Below are 10078 nucleotides of genomic sequence, written 5' to 3' on the forward strand. Positions count from 1 at the left end.
ATTATATCCCTTGTAAACTCAAACAAGAATGTTGTCTTAAATCATAACAGTATATGCCACTTACATTGCTTTGCACATATTCAGAGCTCGATCCTAAAATTTTCTCTCCATATGCACCCAATCCACCTCTGATAAGCCCAGAACCAGCTCCATAAAATGCATTCCCAAATGGATTAGGCGGAGCATTTGCTGCATTTACTGGTGGTCTTGGCACCCCAGGCTGGGTCCCCACATTGTTGTACATTTCTGTAATTGAACCCAACAAAAAACAAGGTCACAATTGCACCCAAAAGCACAGCTCAAGTTTAAGTCATCCAAGGAGGCTACTATTGCTAAATTTCACAGCCAAAATTTTCAGTTTCCGATTAAACGTCAGCACAGTAAGTCACAATTTTAAAATGAAGCATAAAACTAAAACTCTAAAAGCTACCTACCCAGCTCACGAAAACCAGAATCTGTTCTTTTCTTCTTTTTTTTAATAATTAAATTGTTACAATAAGTGGGGAAGGGGAGATACAAATCTTGGTTCTCATAAAGGAGACCAAGTAATGCCCACTAAGCTACAAGGCTCTTGGCAGAAAACCTGAATCTGCTAAATCCTATTTAGTTCCCAAATAGTTAAACAACTTTCTCCCACTGTACAATTCTCCTCCTTAGGAGAACCTACATTTAAATCCCCACTACCCCAACTCCTGCGACTAGTCTTATAGTTTCGGGACTAAGGTTTTGTTTTTATTGTCATTGTATCTCTTGAAAAGCTCACCCCTTTTCAACCCAAATACATTCGCCGTAATTCGATACACAACAGCATTCTTCTCATTTCACAACCTTATTCTTCCTATCCCAAACCCTTTTTTTCATTTTTCTTTTCCAAAACAGATTAATAACAAATTGATGCAATCCAAAAATTATTTTAAAAAAAAAAAAAAAATTGGCCATTAAATACAACACCTACAGTAACAAAATGAAACTAAAACCTAAGTTCATTTCCGAGTGAAAATTAAATAACCATTAATTAATTAAATCTACAAAATCTAAGAGAGAAAATTCATAATTCATGTGGCTTTTGTCAAACTCACACAGATCTTCAACTCCAAATCCAAAAATATATATAGATGAAATTTAATAAAAGTACGAATACATACGCATTTTATATATATACAGCGATTGAGAGAAGGAGATGTGAAAGGATACCGTTGGAGATATCGGCGAATTGTCCGGCGAGTAGATCTGAGCTCCGGCGGGGGTTTCAGTGAAGGGTTTGAGCACTTTCGCGTAAAAGTGCAGTGAAAACTGTGAGAGAAAGAAAGAAATATAACAGATCAGAGAGTGCGTATTAAGTTCTCAAAATAAATAAAAAGGGTAAATTTTATTAACTACCCCTGAGGATTGAACTAATGCCAAGCAGGTCCACAACTTCTCAAAACTAACCAATATAGTCCCTAAGCACAACTGAGTCCCTAAACGGCGTTAGTAAAGGTAGTTTTTTCACTTGTTCTCTTTCTGTTTCTTCTCTCTCGTCTCTCGTTCACTCTATCTCAGACCTCTTCTTCTCTCTCAAACCACCACTGTGACGAAAACTCAGACGGCAAAGAGTCAAAGACCCACAACTACCAAACCACAACACCGCAGGTCCACAACCATAGACACCCTGATTCACAACATAACCCATAGTTCGAACTCCAATCGCACCCAAAAAAACCCACCACAACCACCGCCTCACCACCATCATTACAAAGCCCACCACCACAAAACCAAATTCATAAATAGGAACCCAACCACCGCAGACCCACGGTCACAGCCACCCAAATCAAACCAGACCCCACCCCAAAAACACTAGAAAATTCAACAAAACCCACCTCTTCTCAAACCTAAACCCGTCATTAGCGAGACCCACAAACAGAAAACCACAACCACTAATTCAAAAAAAAAAAAAAAACCACAGAATACCAAATCAAACCTTGCAACCAAACTTACCCCAAGCCAAACCTCAAATACAGTAGCGGGAAACTCAAATTAACCGTTGGTCGGTGGCTGTAGGTCTCGATGATGATGTTTCGGCGTGGTTATAGTTGTGATTTGAGAGAGAAGAGAGGTTTGAGGCAAGAGTGAGAAGAGAGAAGAGGGGTTTAAGTCACAGAGGAGAAAAGAGTAGGGAGAGTTAAAAAGTGAGTAACGTCCGTCACTCTGTTTAGGGACTAAATTGTGTTTGAGGACCATATTCGTTACTTTTAGAAAGTGTTGGACCTGCTTAGTATTACTCTAAGCCTCAGGGGTAGTTAATAAAATTTACCCAAATGAAAAAGGTGGTAGCACGTGCCACGCGCGTGCAACCGCGCTGGTTTGTATCAATTGGTGCTTCTTTATTTTGCGTTAATGGACCAATAACAAATTGACACGCATATTTTAGTGGGATATGTGTAATTTAGTAATTTAATTTAATTTATTTTATTGTTTCAATTGGCTTAAACTTTTTTTTTAACCCAAAAAAAAAAAACCTTTGGAGAAAAATGATGCATGTTTATTACTAAAAACTAGCTATATCAGCTAAGATTACAGTATTTAGGTGTAGAGGAATATCTTTCATCCACACTTTGAAATTGTTAACATGTTTAACAATGTGATAAGCAGCAGAATTGTCTTGTCTTTTAATAAGAGAAAACCATAAATAGCAAAGGAACCTACAATGTCTTTCGCCTTCTCAATCAAGTGACTATAATCAATTACAAAAATCCTGTCATTCTTCAAAGAATCAATGATAGCCACCAAGTCTCCATCCAACGTAATAGAATTAAGACCAATTTCTTTAGCAAAGGTGACAACTCTTGATGCTGCAATTGCTTCCACTGCAGCCACCGAGTTTGGAAGTGAAACTTGCTTGGCCATGGATGCAAGAACCCGACCCAACTCAAATAAGATATATGGGTTTGAAATTCAGCCTATATAAATAAATTGATAGGTATCTTAGCGCAGTGATATGAACAATAATCATAGAGTAAACATTATAAATTGAAATTCTACAATATAATGATTCAATTTTTGCAAAGGCTCATTGAAAAAAAAAAAAGAAAAAAAGAAAAAAGAACAGCTGCATTGATCTAAAAATGAACAATATTACAAGAAGGTATTAAATAGAAAAGCATAGTTAAAGATCCATTAAATCTTATGAATATATCTTTTGTTAATTTTTTGGCCTTACCTCTTTTTTTTTCCTTTTTTTCCAATTTCATAGATTCTGAAATAAATCTGAATGGAAATCGTTGATAGGTATTACCATGTTAGAGAGTGTGTGTGTGTGTCTTTTTCTTTTCTTTTTTTTTAAACAGACCAACAGTTTTAAGAGCCCATAATCAGTCCAAAGCGCAAGGTCCAATACCCATGAAAATTATACCACTTCTTACCAAATCCAAGCCCATTAAATTAACAACAAATTGTTTCAATTAATATAAAACCCAAATTTTAGCCCAATAGCCCATTCACAAAACAAAACCCTCAAATTGTCAAAGCCTATATAACCCATACCGATGGATGGTCAAAACAATTCCCAGGATTGAATTAGCTCAGATTTTGGGTCATGGTACTAATTGGGCTAACACTCAAGTAAAGGGAGACCACAAGTTTTTTGGTTTGTTTTATGGCCAGCCCAAAAGGGAAGACATGAGCCTAGCCCGTGAGGCCTAGCTCAAAGCTATAGACACAATCCTTTTTTTTTTTTTTTTTTTTTGGGAAACAAGCTACAGACACAATCTTCATCATGATAACCTGTATAGCCTAGCCCGTGAGGCCTAGCTCAAAGCTATAGACACAATCCTTTTTTTTTTTTTTTTTTTTTGGGAAACAAGCTACAGACACAATCTTCATCATGATAACCTGTATAGAATGCTTTCTAAAGATTGATAAGCTACAACACCAAGTAGTACTATAGCAGACTTACGTATTTTCAACATGTCCAATGAAGTATTTATTGATGGTTGGCTTACAAACTTCCAGGCATTTTTTTATAAATCGTTAAATTTTAGAGTGCCCATATAAAATTAAAAAAAAAAAAAAATAGAGTGGATATACAAAACGAGTAGTCTACAAGGATGCCGAAACACAACAATCTGTGTATTTTACATAGGCAAGATCAATTACATTAACAATAATAACAAAGAAAGAAATACATAATTTGTGTATTTTACACAGGCAAGATCAATTCCTTCGAACAAGCAACACCCATCCAAATTATTTAGCCTTTACCGCTGGGAAGATAGAAAATATTGTTTGTATAAAAGTGAGGAACAGAAGAATAATAGTAGTGACTATTGAAGCGGTTCTTTAAAGAATGCTAAAATATTCACGTTTTAATGTTGCCTTCCTTCTGTGCCAAGGATTCTCATAGAAACTATTCAATTCTTTACAGAGATTAATGTAATCATCTTTCACTTTTACCCATTCGACTCCCTTGTTAAGATTGTTAATCTTAAGGGTTGCTGCATTGTTGCCGCCTAGATAATTAACCAAGATTTTTTTATCGCAAAATAATCCACATCTTCTTTAGTATTGATAAGTAAATCCATGAAGAAAAAGTAATCTGTAAAGTATGCATTTTCTATATAGCGAGTTTGCTCTAACGCCATAATGTTTCAAGTAACAACTTTCGTCATATCGTTTAATTCTATGCTAGGGATTTTCAACGCTCCTTTTTCAAATTTTATGTCAAAATAGCATTTACTTGTACCAACCTCGAACTTTACTCCTGCCTCATTGAGTTGTGTTGCAGAGGACAAATATTTAATCAGTTCACTGTTTCATTTTGCTTGCTTCTCGAGTGGAGGTAGCTGAAAGGTTCTAATAAGATCGGTGAAGTGTTCTATTTTCACATTGGGAGTGGCCTGTATGAACTGCATGTTGAAGTACCCAAAGTAGTCAAAAGAAAGCTCAAGCAAACCATCGTAATCGGAGAGAGATGGAAATGCAAGGTTGTATAGTTTCTAAAAAAAAAAAAAAAAATGGAAGCTAATTTTCAAGTAATAGCAAGTCAAGCCTCACAGCAGTAAACCTTGGTTCCACAACATTAGGATCATCACTTATCTGACTTATTGAACTGTGTCTGATGAAAAGCTCAAGAATGAAGATGACATCCAGCGATATCATTTTCACAAACCTATCACTCGTAAGGCGAATAGTTTCTTCAAAGCACCCGCGAATGCTTTCTTCCATGTCCCTTATTACGCCTACTAAATACTCAAGTTTATCTTACACCGTTGCAAAAAACTCCTAAAGTATCTCTCTTTATGCTCTTCCATGGCTTTCAATCTTTCATTTTTGTGGTGAAAAGGGCCAATTGAAACTACCTGAGGACCGGTTAGGTGTGTCCAAGCATTATATATTTAGAGCCCGTTCAATAATGTTATTTTAGTAACGTTGTTTAAAAACATCTCTAGCGGTAAATGCATCCCCCTAATCTTAGCTATAATAGAGAATGTGAGCAAAAAAACCACCTCTAGCGGATTAGGCATACCCAATTTTTTTTTTTTAGCTTATGAACAGTAGCCCATTAAGTCTGATGGCTACTGTTCATTAGCCATTGAATATCTTGAATAAAATATTATACCCACTCCTTTTTATATTAATTCTTTCTCTCTCCTCCAAATTTCTTTTTCTTTCTCATTCTCTCTGTTGCTTTCTTCTTCATTTTTTCCTCTCATTCTCTTATTCACTTTGTTGCTTTTTTTCTCTCCATTCTTCTCCGCTCTTCTCTGCCCACAACCCAAGCCGTTGCTTCTTTTTTTCTCTCCAAGTCCCCACGTCCGCTCTTCTCCACCCACAACCAACACAACATTGGGGCCGCCTCCTTCATTCTATGCTGAAACAATCCTAGATTTCTCTCACAAAAGCTGAAATCAAACTAGTATGCCAACTTCAATCATTTGAAATCATATTTCTAATTGGCTATTTTTTGAGTTTAGAAAAATGGGTTTCTGTGTGGATACCGTATATGGGTTTCTGTTTATTGTTCATTTGAAATCATGTTCTCCTGTTTATTGTTTTTGAACACGCTCACCACCTGTTTGATGAAAGTCCTGAGTGGGTCTGTTTTGATATAAATCAGTGCTAATAAGAAAATTAAGATTACTTGTTTTGTGTGTCATGTATATGGTGCATTTGTAACTATTGGCTAGAGTTGGAAGAGCTATTTAAGATATTTATTTCGTAATTTGTGTTTGTGTTTGTTCCCCTATTTTTGATTCTTGGTGGATACTATATATGGGTTTGTGTTCTGTTTGCTATTGATTTGGATTTTCAGGTTTCAAGGTTTGGGAAATTTGTGATAAATCTATAGAATTCATCTAGGCTTTGAATGGATAATTGAGAAATTTGTTATGAATGAAGGTTATGAATTTGGAGATAAGTGAAAAGCAGTATGATTTTACATGTTTGGACTTCAATGGTTTGTTTTCCATACAATTGTCTATTCAAAATTCATTTTTTGGGAATTAAAGAATCTATTTTCTTGTCTATTAGGAAAGTAAAACTGTTTTTTTTTTTAATTTATTTTATAAATTAACCCATTATTTTCTTGACATTTTAGAAGCTAATCTAGTTTGAAACAGAGGAACCCTATTTTTGATGGATCCATTGTTTTAAAAAATATATATTTTGCGTCTATAATAAATTAATAATTATAAATCAATTGGTTATTCTTGTTCAAAAATCAGGTTTTTGTGAAAATTCAATCTAGACTCTAGAGTATTCTGATGAATGTTGAAAGGAAAATATGCCTTCAATATATATCCTATAACAGTATTGAAGTCCAAACTTTCTACATGTACAACTTAGCTGTCCAAGTAGCTAGATGCTCCTGCTTTGGCCAAATCTCTAATTCAGGCCAAGTACAGTACAAATTAATGATGTGGAAAATTTTGCAGTTGGGAATAGTTCATAGTATAGGTTTGTTTTCATTCAATGCTCAATAGATAAGTGATACCAGGACTGAGGGGTTTCTACAGGGTGTGAAATCTGCCTGAGTGTGCATGTTTTATTTTATTTTTTCAGGTTGTGAAACCAGTTTGAGGGGTTTCTTACAGTATACTTTATTAATTTTCTTGCTAGGGATGGATCCGCATATTCCAGGAGCTATATCTTTCACTGATTTTTTAGATCCTAATAATGAATATGTGATAGAATCTTCACATATAAGTGGTGAAGATAGTGTTCCACAAGCTCAAGTATTCAGCCAAATGTCTCCACCCAAGGTTGAATCCATAGCTAAGAAATCACAACGCGGTGCCAACTTCTCCATCCAAGAAGACAATCTTCTTGTGTTTGCATTTCTTAATGTTAACCAAGATGTGGTGCAAAGTACTAACCAAAAAAAAGGTACTTACTGGAAAAGAATTACAGACTACTACCACAAGTGGAAGACCTTTGAGTCTACACATACTCAAACTTCTCTAACGAATCGGTGGTCAACAATTCAACAATGCACCAATAAGTTTTGTGGGTATTTGTCACAAATTGATTCAATGAATCAAAGTGGTATGACTGAGGAAGACAAGGTACATCTTACAAAAAAAAAATTGTGCTAGTTTGATAATTTGTTTCAACTATTTCAAGATATTAATTATAATATATTTGTTAATTTTCCAGCCTAATAAGGCAAGACAAGAGTATCAAACATTCCAAGGTTCCATATTTTCATATGAACATTGTTGGAATCTTTTGAAGCACTCGCCAAAAGGGTTGCGTACTATTCAAGAGCATAGACCAAAAAGAGGGAGACTTGAGACAACATCTTCATCTCCTACTCTAGAGCCAATAGATTTAGAGGATGCCACATGTTCCTAATGTATTGGAGAGACCACCAGGCAAGAAGGCTGAGAAAGAAAGATTGAAAAAACATAAGAGCAAAGAAGGTACATCTTCAAATATGGAAGCCTTATTAAATGTCATGATGGAAGAAAGAAGAAAAATGAATGAGATGAAAATAGCTGCTATTGAAAAAGGATGTCTTGCAAACCATGAGCAAGAGATGGCAAGAATTCATCTTGAGGATAGAAAACTTACAGCGGCACAAATGAAAATGGAATTGGAAATGGAAAAATTGAAAGAGGATAGGGAAATAGAAAAATTGAGATTGGAGAATATGAAGGAGGAAAAAGAGATTAAGATGATGGATGTAAGTGCGTTGCCTCCAATGCAACAAGAATATATTCATCAACGCCAAATGGAAATCCTTGAAAAGCGAAGGAATTTGCTTGACATGGGGTGCTCTTGTTTTGTATAGTTAGGAGAGCACTTTAAACTTATTTTGTTGCAATGTGATCAAACTGACTAGAATATATAGGGTCACTCATTTTTTGTTGTTGTTGCAATGTAATCCCACTGACTAAGGATAGTAGTTGTTGTTATCTACTATTATTTGATGTATTAGAACATTTGTTTTTTACATTGCAAGTAGTCGATAGATTTGATGCTATTGTCATTTAAACTTTGCATTAGAAGATTATATATATTGAAAAATATGATCATTGCAATATTATTTATATTGAACAATGTATGATCATTGGAAAAATATGATTGTTGAAAATGTATGATCATTTGAAAATATGATCGGATAAATAAAATAGTTGAGAAATATGATTGTTGCAAAATTTGAAAATGTTATGAAATTTAAAAAATATAGCTGTTGGGAATTTGAAAAATATAGCCATTAGGAATGAATAAAGGAAGAATAAAGAAATATTAAAAAAAGAATAAAGAATGAATGAAGAAATAATGAATGAAGAAATAATATTTAAATGAGATAGAGAATGGGATAGACAATCTGTTGAAAGTGTATTTGAAAAAGTGGATAGACAAAAGCTAAATGTCACTATTCATTAGTCAAACAGTACAAAAATTTGGCTATTCTCCTAGAAATGCTCTCACTGTGCCAAGTAATAATACCTACCAAACAGATTCAACATGTAAGAAAATTGACATAGGCATGATGTGAGCAATTAATGTGTACGGTGGCGGAGGCCCAAGGGAAGGGAGGCCAGGGAGCCAGGGCCCACTAACTTTTCCAAATCCTACCCTCCCTCCTTTATTTATATTTAAAAAGTAAATTTAAAGTAGAATTTAAGCACTAGCCCCCAGAGAAATTAGAGTGTAACTATATTTCTTGTTAAATATGATAAAATAGCTTTTGTTAATTATATATATATATATATATATAAGTACCAATTTTATTAAGCACAAACAAAGATTACATCCTTCTTGACAGGGACGGACATAGGATTTTAAGTTGGGGGGCCAGAGATAAGCGAAATTGTTTTTTTTCAAATACGCATCCATATAGTATTAATAAACTATCAACCAAGACAAATACCCAAAAATCATTGTTTCTTAATATATTAAGATACAATCATTTACTAACAAAAACAAAAGACATGAAATACTATTGTTTCTTTATACAATCATCTATGAAAAGGAAACTCGATGCTCTTTCAAATCTTCAAAACCATCTACGATTGAATCCAAACTAAATGTCAAAGCTATATCCTTTTCAATGTATAACATCAAAGAGTCCGTCAAAAAATCATTTTCCATTTTGTTTCGAAGGTTAGTTTTGACAACTTTCATAACTGAAAATACTCGTTCTCTAGTTGCAGTAGAAACTGGATGAGTAAGCACAAGTCTCACTATTCTATAAACAAGTTTGTAGAGATCTGAATTTCTAGTTCTCACTAACCATTGAGACAACTCAGATAAACTTTTCTATGACTTGCTCGTGGACTTGTGGGCAATCGAGGTATATAATAACTAGACTCATCATATGTGCTTTGCACGTGTAATAATGTTCTTTATTATTTATTTATTTTAGTGTTATAAAACTTAAAAGTGATATATAAATAACCGTGTGTATTTATTTATTTTTTAAAAGAATAAGGTAAGGTAACGTTGAGTAATGTTTAAAAATGAGATAAAGAACTGTAAGAAGTTAATACTCAATGGGACATTTGAATTTATAGATTGAGATAAGAATTGTGACGAGTAAAAAAATTTGAGATTTGAACCAAAAAAAAAAAAAAAAAAAAAAAAAAAAAATACA

At 34.1% G+C, this 10078-nt stretch overlaps 2 long non-coding RNA genes across 2 annotated transcripts; one reads left to right on the forward strand and one right to left on the reverse strand.

Annotated features, from left to right (window-relative positions):
• Positions 1-38: 38 nt before the first annotated feature.
• Positions 39-2182, reverse strand: LOC136065331 (uncharacterized). Its single transcript, XR_010626977.1, has 3 exons — positions 1978-2182; positions 1195-1293; positions 39-246 (listed from the first exon to the last, which is right to left on the reverse strand). It is a non-coding gene; the product is annotated as an uncharacterized LOC136065331 (long non-coding RNA).
• Positions 2183-7064: 4882 nt separating this feature from the next.
• LOC136065335 (uncharacterized) lies at positions 7065-8473 on the forward strand. The gene is made up of 2 exons (XR_010626978.1): positions 7065-7541; positions 7633-8473. It is a non-coding gene; the product is annotated as an uncharacterized LOC136065335 (long non-coding RNA).
• Positions 8474-10078: the final 1605 nt, after the last annotated feature.

This window comes from Quercus suber, unplaced genomic scaffold (genome assembly GCF_002906115.3).
Source record: "Quercus suber isolate HL8 unplaced genomic scaffold, Cork oak 2.0 scaffold_929, whole genome shotgun sequence".
Lineage (NCBI taxonomy): Eukaryota > Viridiplantae > Streptophyta > Magnoliopsida > Fagales > Fagaceae > Quercus > Quercus suber.